The sequence below is a fragment of the Falco peregrinus genome, chromosome 4, assembly GCF_023634155.1.
Source record: "Falco peregrinus isolate bFalPer1 chromosome 4, bFalPer1.pri, whole genome shotgun sequence".
Lineage (NCBI taxonomy): Eukaryota > Metazoa > Chordata > Aves > Falconiformes > Falconidae > Falco > Falco peregrinus.
The window spans coordinates 27,258,664-27,270,846 of NC_073724.1; the positions used below are offsets into that span (position 1 = coordinate 27,258,664).

The 12,183-nt window shown below is 38.6% G+C and overlaps 1 protein-coding gene and 1 non-coding gene across 3 annotated transcripts in view; both read left to right on the plus strand.

Moving 5' to 3' along the window:
- The window catches only part of FRMPD4 (FERM and PDZ domain containing 4), a 298,663-nt gene that overhangs the window by 104,874 nt on the left and 181,606 nt on the right, over positions 1–12,183 (plus strand). The gene's annotated exons all lie outside the window — the stretch shown is intronic.
- Positions 3,367–3,473, plus strand: LOC114011960 (U6 spliceosomal RNA). Its single transcript, XR_003554127.1, has one exon. It is a non-coding gene; the product is annotated as a U6 spliceosomal RNA (small nuclear RNA).

A 12,183-nucleotide genomic window follows, 5' to 3' on the forward strand; every position in this document is an offset into this window, starting at 1 on the left:
AATAGGACTTTCGGAAGAAAAGTGAATTGGCTCCAAAAGCATTACTGGAAAAAGATTTAGCTTACAGTGCACATCTAGTGTATAGAAATAGGTAATAAAATTCTTTCTAAGATTCATAAATGCTTGTGCTAGAGGAGTCAAAGCTAACGGTCCAGCTGTTTTTTACTGAACTGTTGATTGCTGAAACAGCTCTCTTTAGAAGATACTCTGCATGTGTAGTATCTTGTGATCAGGTTTCAAATTAAACCAAAACAAACACTATGAAGTATTCTGGTATACTGTGCTGCAGTGAAAATGAAATTCAGAGTTCCTGGAAGGAGGGCTGTATTGGGATGGGGTTTATGCTGGAAGTTTTGGTGAGGTAATCCTGAGGTGTATATAGAATTGGTTGATCATTATCACTGCTCTTGTTCATGGGCTGCTGCTGCTGCATTTTAAGCTCACGTGCTTCTGCTGCTGGCTCGCCCCATGCCTTGCAGTAATCTGGTTTGCAGGAAGAAACTTGACATTTTAAGAATTCATTTTGTGCTTATTTTTCTCTTTGTCATCTTCTGACACATACACATGATCTAAAATAGCACTGTCCTTACTACCTCATCTGCTTCTTGAAGGCTACCAAATCTGCTTCTGTTGAAAGAGATTTTGTTGTGTCTTTTTTTCTCCTGCCCTCTAGCAGGCAGTTAAGTTTGGAGGTTGTTACTGAGGTCTGAGGAGATGTTTTTCCTTTCTAAGTGTGAAGGAGAGCGACACACGCCCATGTATAGATGCAGATAGAGGCAGAAGATAGGGCTTCGGTATCACTGCTGGACCTCTGCTGGGAGCAGTTGTGGGACCAAGGTCAAAATATTTCAAGTGCAAATGCAGTTTGCTTAGTCCCTGAATACAGATCATTTGGTTTACCTGGTTTGTCACAGGCAACAGCTTTTAACTTGTCTTTAAAATCAATTGGTGCGATAACGTTTATGGCACACTGGCTTTTACTAAAAGTCTCTGACCTGCAGGAAACCAGGACCCAGGTCCTGAACATCCGTGCTTTGAGCAGTAGTCAATTATTTGATAGCTGGCTTTTTTTCCTGCTAACTATTTCCATGACGTTATATGTGGTATTACCCACAGGCATATTGGGATGCTGAAGTGGATTTTTTTTTAATTACTATTTTTGATTGATTTGAGAGGGCGTGGGGTGTGTGAGGATTTAGTAAAGATAAAAGAAAAAACAAACCCAAAGGCTACAAGGCACCGAACAGTATGATTCAGTTACATTTACCCTGCCTTTGCAAAATAAAATAATTACTTTTTAATTCCTATTTCCTGTCTGAATTAATTGCATTTTGTACTTGAATGTGTGTTGTTCTGAATTATTCTGTTATTAATGGACTTCCTGCTTAACTGCATTTCTTCTTCTGTGCCCTTCATAGTAACATAAATGTTTGCATTTATCTCCTGTTTCCTAGTTTTTTTATATCCCCACACAGTTCATACATTTCAGCAGCATTTTGAGCTCCCACTTAGTTTTGCCTGAGTTCACTGTAGGTGACAAAGGCTGTTGATTTTCTGTCAGTTGGCAGTTTCACCTATATTAAGGAAGACTAGGCAAATTCTATGTTACTGTATAATACTGCAGCAATGAGGGCAGGTGAAGAACTTATGTTGTTCCAGGGACTTCCAAAGGATCTGTAGCCTTGAGAAAAATGTGGAGAAAATGTAGCTTAAAGACAAGAAACATTTATTTTTTTTTACATCTCTGGTGGTGACTCACTAGGAGGCAAGAAAAGAAGTTGATTTTCCTTCAGCCTCTGCAAGAAGCTGTCTATTCACTTTGCTTAGAGTTGCTGAATGGTAAGTAGGAAATTAATGCTTAGCTATTGTGGAGTTTCATCCTGCTCAAGAAAATAGAGCTGTCTTCTCAGGACGGTACAAGGGAAATACCTTGCTAAATTTTGTGCTCAGAAGGGGGCAAACCTGGTTGCCCAGTGCTGGGGTAGTCTGAACATCAGAAAAGACTTCACTCGAGAGAGTGGCCTTCTCTCTAGCCAGAGGATATTCTCATGAATTGAAATTAACACCATTTTAACATCAGAAGTGAAAAGGAGTTTACGCTTGATTTTGGTGTTTGTGAATACTGAGTGCAAAACTATTTTCTTAGCAGCAGGCAGTTTTGCATGCTCTGTGTGTGTAGAGGTAGCTGTGTGCTGGTCTGCCATCAACCCCTTTCTCATCTGTCTATTGCTATTGACAGGCCAATTGTAGGAGTCTCCACTTTTTTCTGATTTTATTTTATTCTTGAAAATCAAAATCTTTTCAGCAGGAGAGCTTTGGGTGTACTTTGAACTGCGTATGCCTAAATGAAGGTCTGTGGCTTTGGTGGAGGAATGCGTTTTGGCCATTCATGATTGATTTAGCTGCCAGTCTGGAGTTACTAAATGAATGGAAATTCTCTGAAAGAGAGACGGTGCCAACAGGGAAGCATGTATTCTGAGCTTGCTCATTATGCCAGACAACAAAAATGTTATGAAGCTGCATAACACTTGCATTGTGATTAGTTGCATCACTTATTCATGTTCTGCAAAACAAACACATTTAGGTGGCTGACCATGACAAGTATTTCAAGAAGTAACGGTCTTTAAGTGTCAGCAAAGACATAATTAGGCTGAATATTAAAAAAAGCTTCACAGCTGTGAGTACAGTTAATCAATGAAATGGGCTCTTGGAAAAGTCAGTGATGTTCCATATCAGCTTTCAGTCCTATATTTTGGGTCCAAGAATAATGCAATTAATGCCCTACTGAAGGTAGTGGAGACCAGCGTTCTGAATATTGATGGGGACAGTAACCACCCATTAACCTCTGCCTCTGAAGCCTTTTGGGGAGCTGCTGTGCTGTAACCCTGCTGGGGATGGGAATGGGATGGGTTAATTCACAAGATGAGACGGTTTTATGTCATTTGTAGGAAGAAGGATTGCTAATAGGAAGTTGGTGATGGTGTGTTCAGCGTTGACATAGTGCAGAGTGGCACGACAGTCACGGTACAAATCCTTGGGCTCTTCCTTAATAAGAGGAAATGTAATTTTCCACAAGAAGAAATTTTATGCTACTGTGTTTCAGCTGTCAATGCCTTGGTCTTCAGAGCATTCACCATGAGCTTATGTTTTAGCCATACTTAAATACTTGAACTGCTTGATCTCCTGGTTTTACAAACAGTGGTCTTGTGGCAGCAAATTGATCAGACTCTGAGATTTCACTTCCTGCGTGGTGGTTAAGCTGCCGGAGCAAGCCACAGGCAGGCTGCTGTCATCTGAGCATCTGAGCTGGTCTGCTAATCTGGGGTTGTTGGAAAGGGATGGGAGACATCCAACAGACATCCAGTTGTGCTCGCTTTGGCAGCACGTATGCTATAATTGGAATGATACACAGATAATTAGCATGCCCCCTGCACAACCATGACACACAAATTTGTGAAGTACAGCATATTTTGGGGAAGTGGTCACAGCACCAAGCCTGAACCAACTCTGGTTCAAGGACTGTCTGGACAATGCTCTAAGTCATAGGGTTTAGTGTTAGGTAGTCCTGCAAGGAGCAGGGAGTTGGGCTCAAAGGTCCTTCAGGGTCCTGTCCTACTTGAGATATTCTATGATTTTGATTCTTATGAACAGCAGGGAAAAAAATTCAAGTTAACAGAGTTAAGTATAAGGAAACCAAAAAGTGAAACGGAAAAGAAGAAATAGCAAAATGAGAAGTTGGAAAGACTAGGAGAAATGGTGGAGAAAAATCATAAATAAAGAAGGAAATTAAAGGTGAAGAAGTATACAAATAAGTGCAAATCAGAGAACCAGATTGGGAGAGGAGGAGGGGAAGGCGGCAGTGATTTAACAGTGGTACACTTTAATTAAAAAAAAAAAAAAAAAGTAGCAGTGATAAAGAGCATTTGTCTGTAACAGCTGTGCAAACATGCAAAACTCGTTATTGAGAAAATTTCTAATATGCATATTAACAGATGCTTCACATGGAGTGCTTTATGTAAGCCATAGGCTTAGTGTGTCTTATTTACTGGCTCCTCCTTTTTAAAAATAGCTGGGGACAGTGGTCTGGCAAGGTGAGGATGATGGACATGGAAATCCTCTCTCCCATTCTGTATTATTACTAACGTACAGGTAAGCTGGTAGTCTAGAGTGGTAATATAGCTTTAACGTTAGATGCAAGATGGATGCTAAATAAGTTTCTGTGCATAAATCCCTTTGAGTGGCCTCACCTTGCCACTCCTCCCAAGTGGGACTTCTTTCTATATAAGCTTTTGTTTAGGTAGAAATTTTGGCTGCTGTTTTATTTTTCAAACTCCAAAGCCTGCCATTGTTAGGCTTTTCTCCAGAAAGATGAAGACCAGAAAAACCTGAGTTGCAAATAAAGTTACATTTTGCTATGTAAACTATGTATGCAAAAAAGTAAGTAGCCAAAGGGAGAAGAGATGTTTTTGGATACTCACAATAAAGTGGAAAATCCTGACTTGTGTGAGTTATTGTAGCTCCACTGCTGGAATCTTTATGAATCAGGAACATAGGAAAGAAGTCTGTAATATCTTTTGCTCTTCAGTTGATTTGTAACTACTTACGCCCAAATTCTCATCTCTATTGGACTCTTACCTTGGCTAAAGTGAAGAAATAGAGTGAACGCATTATTGTCTTGAGAAATTATGATGCTTCCAAAGCAGTGTGTGATTTGGATAGGTATACCGTGATAGAGTAACTTTCTTTCTGACTATTTATTGCTAGGGAAAAGTACTTGAAAGTTAAAACCCATGGTGTTTCAGAGAGGAAGATGTCTCGGTGCTCTTGAAATTCCGTGGGATTTTGGTGACTAAGTTAGTTTTTGAAATTTCTTGTCCTAAGACTCACAGAGCTGTAAATGTCACCCTTGCAAATCTTTGTTTTGCTTTGATTTGTGCTGTCACCCAGTCTCCTCTTCATGTTTTTGAACAATAACCTTATACTAAATCAGACCTAAATAGACATATACCCCTAGACAGAGATCCTCTTTTGGCTGTATTAGAATTAATGCAGATTAATATAGTTTAAGAAAATGATGAGCTTGGTTTTCTTTGCTAGTTTAGGTTGTACTTTGTATTGCCTTTTGAAGAAGTGCTTTCCAAGATCACCTTTTTGGAGAAGTCTTTGTGTCAGTCCATTCTGTTTACATTTGGGAGAGCACTTGTTTAAGCACTGATTTGGTGATCCTTTAGTAACAAATTTCTGTTTATACAATTGACATTTTCAGAGTATTTCTCTGCAGCATAAGAATTCAGTGGTTGTTCCTCCTGCTCCCACTAGCTATATATTTTGTCAAGGTTTCTTATGAACCATCAGTACATTTATTCTTGAAGTTGAGTTTGTTTTCTTGTTAACTGAGTGGTGACTATGGGCAGTCAACATAATCTTGAGTTTCTGCAGACAAGCATGAAGCTACTCTGGTGTTGGATGGAATATTTTTTGGTGCAAATAGAAAAACGCAATCTTTCTTACTTGTTTGTGCACAGGTTGGTGTGTGACCCAGAATGAAACTGGGACATGGCAGGGGCTTTCTGCGAAGAACAAGCATGGCTGTGTGACAGAAGTTGAAAGTCCTGAAGTGGCTTAGTCCCTGTTTTACTTCCATTTGAGAGTTAATAGCAGAAAAGAGGACTTGGATGTTTGAACTCAGTTGGTTCAAGTGGGGTAAATGGAGCTTGGCATAATAGAACTGCTGTATTGTGCACAGGGGTGGTGCTTTCAGTTCTGGGTCTCTGAATACTGCCTCCTTATTGCACCTCTCTGCTCGTTATGACTAAAGGTAAAGCAGCTGAAAAGAGGAATTTCCTCAGTAGGCAAAATAGAAAAGTCTTGGTCTGAATACAGATCACCTGTTACTTTTCCTGGAATTATTCAGCAAGGGACATACTAGGAAGAGGGTAACTTCTTATCTCAGAATAAAAATGAACAAATCAAACATTGAACTAGCAAGTAGCTGACATTATTTCAGCTCTTAGTTGTTTTTTTTTTTCCTCCTACACGTGTCTTACATCATATCTATAATGTTAGTTGTTTTACTGCAGTCAGTAGTCTTCAGGAGATCTGATTCCCATCAGATGGAACGTGTTCTTCAATCTTTCAGTCTTCTACTTCCCATAGAAAAGGGGGGGGGGGGGAATATTTTTATTGCATGGGGATATTTTTTGTTTGGTTTTCATTGTTTTACTTTTTTTTGTTTACTTTTTGTTTACTTGCTTTTTTTTTTTCTTCCCATTGATGAAGAGGGAGGAGATGTTTGGTAAATGGAGGCCTTAAGTTTTCACTCAACTCCATTTTGAAAAATCATAAACCCTCCATATCTGAAGAGGCAATAATTAACTTGTAGCAGTCTATTTTGAATAGAAACAAATAGGGAACTGGCTGATACTGAAAATCACTAATAGGTGATTAAACGTAGAATGAGAAAAAATCTGAAAGTTGCTCTGTTACCTGGAAAGCCCTTGATGCTTTTCCCCTCCAGGTAGGTGCGTCTTTAAATGAGTGTGGAGGTACAATGCACACGGAATCAGCAACTCTGCCTATACAGAAGGAAGATATTTTAATTCTTCGTTGCAAGTGTGAACTGCAAAATAGAGGGAAAAAAGATACCAAATGACAGTGCTGGAGGACTGGTTCAGCAAACACTTATGCACATGACTCTCTTAGGTGTAACTAACCATACGAGCCTTTGCCAACATCAGCATGTATTGCATAAAAACTTGGGATGAAGCCAGAAGGTAGAAAAAGTAAATCTTGGTTCATACAAGAATAGCTGATATTTTATTGCTCTGCCTTTCAATTTGAAAATGTTATATTTATGTTTATCATTAATAATTAATATAATTCTCTGGCGAACATCACTTTGTCATAGCTTAAGTTTCCAAAATTATATGTCCTTAAATTTACAACTTTTCTGTAATGCAGTTGCTGTGTCTTTGCCTTCCTCTGGAGATGCTCTTATTGCAGATTCCATTGGGGATTAAACAGAAAGAAATTAGGTTCCTTGTCTTTATTTCTAAAAAAGGAGGATTGCCATCTTTACATGATGTTATCTTCTTTTCTCCAATAAAAACATAAGTAGATAATAAAATGGCATCAACAATAGTAGATAAAACAGAAGCACTTAAAAAAAAAAACCAACCAAACCTTCCATAATATTTTCTTTTTAGCATTTTAGTCCATTGCTGATTTTTTTTTTTAAAAAAAGATGGTTAGAGTTGTGTGTTTTCCTAGTCTTTCTAACAAAATTACCAGCTGTCTTGCTTGATAAACTTCAAGGATCACTGAGAATTTAAGCAGAATAATTTCGTCACACTGGGGATACTGTCAGTTCGGCATATCAGCCCATAAAGCCCCTGACTACTTCCGTGAAAACTCTGCAACACAGCATGCCCTGTTGTGTTGCAGCTATTAAGAAAGTCTTGTTTCCAGCAGTGCAAGTCCTCTCTGAGAGTCCTGCTGTGCTTCGTGTGGTTATGTCAGGGGGGATCCCTTCTCTGGGGCACTGAGTGATCAGGAAGATCGATCCAGGAACAGTCAGTGGCGGTGTGGTGTATACCCGCCCACGCCCCCCACCCCACCCCAAGCAGTCAGACACTCCAGAAAATTCCTGAGGTCAATCCTGCAGCATATATGGTGATAAAGAGATGACAGTTTAGAGGACATAGTGATAGAATGAGAAATATGTTGTTAAGAGGAATGAATATTTGGTATATACTGAAAAGAATAAAGAGAAACAAATAGATGGGAAAAGCAAGGAAGACACAGAAGCCATGAGGATGAGTTATATTATTAAGGCTTCGTTTTATTGAACTGGTAGTGTTCTAAAAAAGATGATAGTGAAAAGTATTGCCACAGATAGTGCTTTTCTCAAGCTCACTATTTCTAAGATATTTGCATCTAGAATGGCAGCATCTCTGTCCCTTTATTTGTAACATGCATTTTTATTGTGACAAGGAAACTGTATTTTTAAAAGAATAACTTCTTTCCTTGTCTTGGAATGGAAGATCTTTGCAACAGAGACTTATTTCCTACTGGTGTAGAAGGCGATTACTGCGTGGAGAATGCTGCTGAAATATAAATAATGTATCGATAGGAACTGTAGAACCGTGTAGGTGGAGGACTAGAAAAACTGAATGTTTGCCAGGCTCTTCTATTATTTATCAAAACTGGTGAAATCTAGTTGTCACAGCCCAAGATACTCAAAGATCTCAGTAAAAGCCATTCTTTTTGTAAGTCATGTTTCTTTAACCAAAAATTACAGTTGCACTAGTAATGCTCTTTAAAGGGTTGCAGGCTCTAGGAAGCTGGTTACGGTTTTGTAGTTTGGTTTTTGTTTCTTGTTTGTTTGGGGTTTTTAAAACAGAATTTAATCCATAAATTTGCTGACAATTTCAGAAATTACACATTTTTGTCACATGGAGCTCTGATACGATAGACAAAATAACTATTTGTAATTAAAAACTTGTTTGTATTTTTAATTAAGCTAACAGGTTTTCCTCTGGTGACCGTAGAGCTAGTTTATAAAATGGACTTACCTTTAGGGACATTTGAAAATCCAAGCCCTTAATGCTTTTGGAAACCAAAATAGTTTTAAAATCTGGTTGTTAATAATCAGAAAGTTAGCCGTATGCAGTATTAGCAGATTTATTTTTTTTATGGCAGTATCACATAGGAATGCTGGGAGTAGCAAGGTTGATTATTTTTTAAATAGCCCCAGTCGGGTTATAATGTATGTGTGATATATAATTGCGTACACTAAACATAAATACAAGCGTACGGATAGCGTCTGGCCATAAAAGAAGTAGAATGGTTGCAGACATGCTGACACATGCCAGTGAGAAGAAAGAGAGCCCTGTAATAAAATCTCATTGAGGATGCAGAGAGTATGTTTCAGCATTAGGCATTCTGCTCATGTTTCACATAAATGCACCCTCCTCTCATGAGAAGATGAACAGTGCATTTGCACCGGCTCATTCAAATTGAATGTTGGTAAAAGAAGAGTCTTGAGCAAACATTGAACAGTCTGGCATTTTTTAAAGACAGGAGAAAGGTTAAGCTGTCTGCTGTTTAAACTGCTGTTTATTGGATATTTATTTGCTGACCGTGTGTATTGAAGGTGGTGTTGAAAGCATCATTGGTAAGATTTTGGATGGCTGCATAGCACAGGTCAGGATTATATTAAACTAAAGCTGTTTTTACAATAAAGTTTAGATCTCCATAAGCAAGTGAATTAGTATATTGGTTTTATACCTGAGGATAGTTAGATTGTATTTTGCTGGTAGTTAAAAGAGAGTAGGATGTGCCTTCTCTGTATCCTTTCCCTTTCTCTGTCTGACAGCACTGCAGCTTTAACTTTGCTTAGAGCTATAGTAAATGAGAAACTTCACTGGATACGGCATTTAATAACCACAATATTTATTAAAAATAATTAAAGATAGACTTCACTATTAATGTTTTGTTTGCTGTTTCAAAAATAGCATAGAGCTCATTGAACGCAAACTTGCTAATTTTCTCCTTAATGCACTGGGTGGCTGCATGGAGGAGAGTCACAGCCACTCTTGGGTGAAGCACAGTGTCATCTTGCAGTGCCTTAGGCATATTTTAAAAGCATCACTAGTTAATTATAGAAAGAAAAGGTAAGGCTATACATGCACACTAGATTTAATCTTGCATAGCTCTCACAGTGAAGAGATTTATGAGAACCAAAGAATTGTTATGTTAGTCTAAATTATTCGCCTGTTCAAGTCTCCCACCCTGCAACAGGCACACACATGACCACTACCTGTGTATATAGCTGAATATCAGAAATAAATACCTTCACGATTTCAGCAGGGTGTCTGTTTAACAGTGTCTTAAACATTAAGGAATGTCTTGTGTTATAAACGCTCCTGAAATTTTCTTTCTTCTCTTTCTCTGCATGCATGCTTGCTCTCTGTTTTTATTTTTATTTTTTTTATTTTGAAGACACCCTTTCCAGAGCTTTAATGCAGATTTATTATTTTTATTATTTCTTTATTTATGTTTCCCTGTCTTTCCCACAGATAAGATAAAATACCTTGCAAGACAACTGCTGCAATGAAACTTTGTGTTCTCGGGTTAAAATCTTGCTTGTTTAGTGAAAGTAGTCTGCAATATTTGCTCAAGGGAGCTGTCACTGTGAGAAAATGTTCAAAGTAAGAGTAAATTACTTAAAAGATGTGTGTATTTCATTTATGTTTATAAATATAAGCTATAGACATGGTGTCTAGTGCTGTTTTTTTGAATTGTTTATGCAAACTGGACATGTATAGTAGTTGTGTTATGTGGCGTGTCTTGAGATGGCCTAGCCACCCTTCATGGACATTCTAGATCAGAGGTTCCTACAGGATAACATGAACTGTCATGCAGTTAATCCTGGGGTTGACTGGCTCTGTTTGGGTGATTTACTGTAGAGATGCTGCAAGCAGTGACATGTTCTTTGGGCAATTTGATTGCATTAGTGGTGTCAGATTAATGGCAGAAACTAGGTGGTCCTGCTGTCATTATTGGTAGTAAACTGTGTGTTGGTAAATAATGAAGTCTATATAGCATTTCAGTACTGGAATGTGGTTTTGGTTTAGGTTTGGGGTGGGTTTTTTTTTGAAATAGGAAAAACAGACTTGCACTGGGCTTTGTGGGTGCACTGTATGGGCTTCAGTGACACTGGAAGTCAGAGTAAGTGTGGAATCATAAGACTGTAAAATGTGCTCTGGAGCTGGATAAATGCTTTTGGTGAGGTTCCGAGATATCTGTTTAATTGGTTTCCAGAAGGCATAGCTGGACTCTATGTTTGCATGAAAATACTATGTAAGCAGCACATAGCTTAGTCAGTCCCACAAAGATTTGTTCAAATACTCTTCCCTACCACCTCTGTTGGCAGCAGCTCATTGTGAAAAGCCTAGATGTGATGTGCAGTTTCCCCTGAAAGAGGCTGCTATGGAAAAAGGCTTGACGTGAAGCCCGTCAAATTATTACAGTCCAAGGGATTGCTTTGTTGCCCCCATAATTGTCAGATGTGCTGGATTTGACTGTATTTGTTGCTTGGTACAGTTGGGATTAACAGCAACTCTGTAATGTGCCAGTGGTTGGGGGGGCACTGGGGAGAGGGGGGAAGCGATGCAAATTGAGACTTGCACCACTTTTGGTACTGGTTGAAAGGCTGAAAGACACTAATCTTCCCTGAGCTGGACAGCCCTCTTCCTATCCCATACACACAGCAGGTTTTGACTGTGTTCAATTTTATGCTATTAAATTCACGTTGATTTGGGGGGAATGTGTGTGGGATTTTTGGTTTTTTTTGGTTGGTTGGTGTTTTGGTTTGTTTTGTTTTTTTTTAAAAAAAAAAAAGAAAATCAACCCATTTTGTACTCTTCTGTGAAAACTGGAACTAGAATCCCAGTATTATCTTAAACATTAATTAACTTTCAGTACCAGGAGATAGCTTCTTGCTCTTCAGAAATCTGATGATTAATGCTTTTGTTTACCTCTCAGCAATATGCTGTTTGTCATGTCATCACTGAAGTCCCGCTCCTTTTCTAAAATGGGTGTTCTTGGTTTTGCACTGACAAATCTTTCCTTTTCACTTGCAGAACTGCCTTAGCTTCTTGTCCAGAATCCAGATAGAGAATGGAGTTTAAAATTTGATTTGACCTTAGAGCAATGTTTAACAATTAAATCTTAACACCAAATTTAAATGTTAGTTACTTCTTTCTTCCAGCTACCTATAAGAAGGATGAAAGTGATGACCGCCCATTTTCCTACATGTAAACAGGGTGCTTTCAATAGTGCTAATTAGCTGATTCTTCTGATAAGCTCAGAGGGCTCTAGTTCTGAAATAATACAAAACTGTCAGTCAGCAGCTCTGCATGTCCATCTTTCACTGTTGAACATTTTAAACCTTTGCTTTCAAGGAGAGCTGTCTGCCAGTTCTTGATCAATATTTACCATAGTCATCCTTCTCTGAGAACATATAGAATACCTCCAGGTATATTATAGCATGCATGCTACCTGTGAGCAACTGCAGCCTTTCACCCGTTGGTAGAGAAACGTCAAAGGGGCTGCGTGGTTATCCCTGTGTAGTTCCAGGGTGGCGATAGAAGAGTTAGCCTTGTATAGAGGATATGTCTG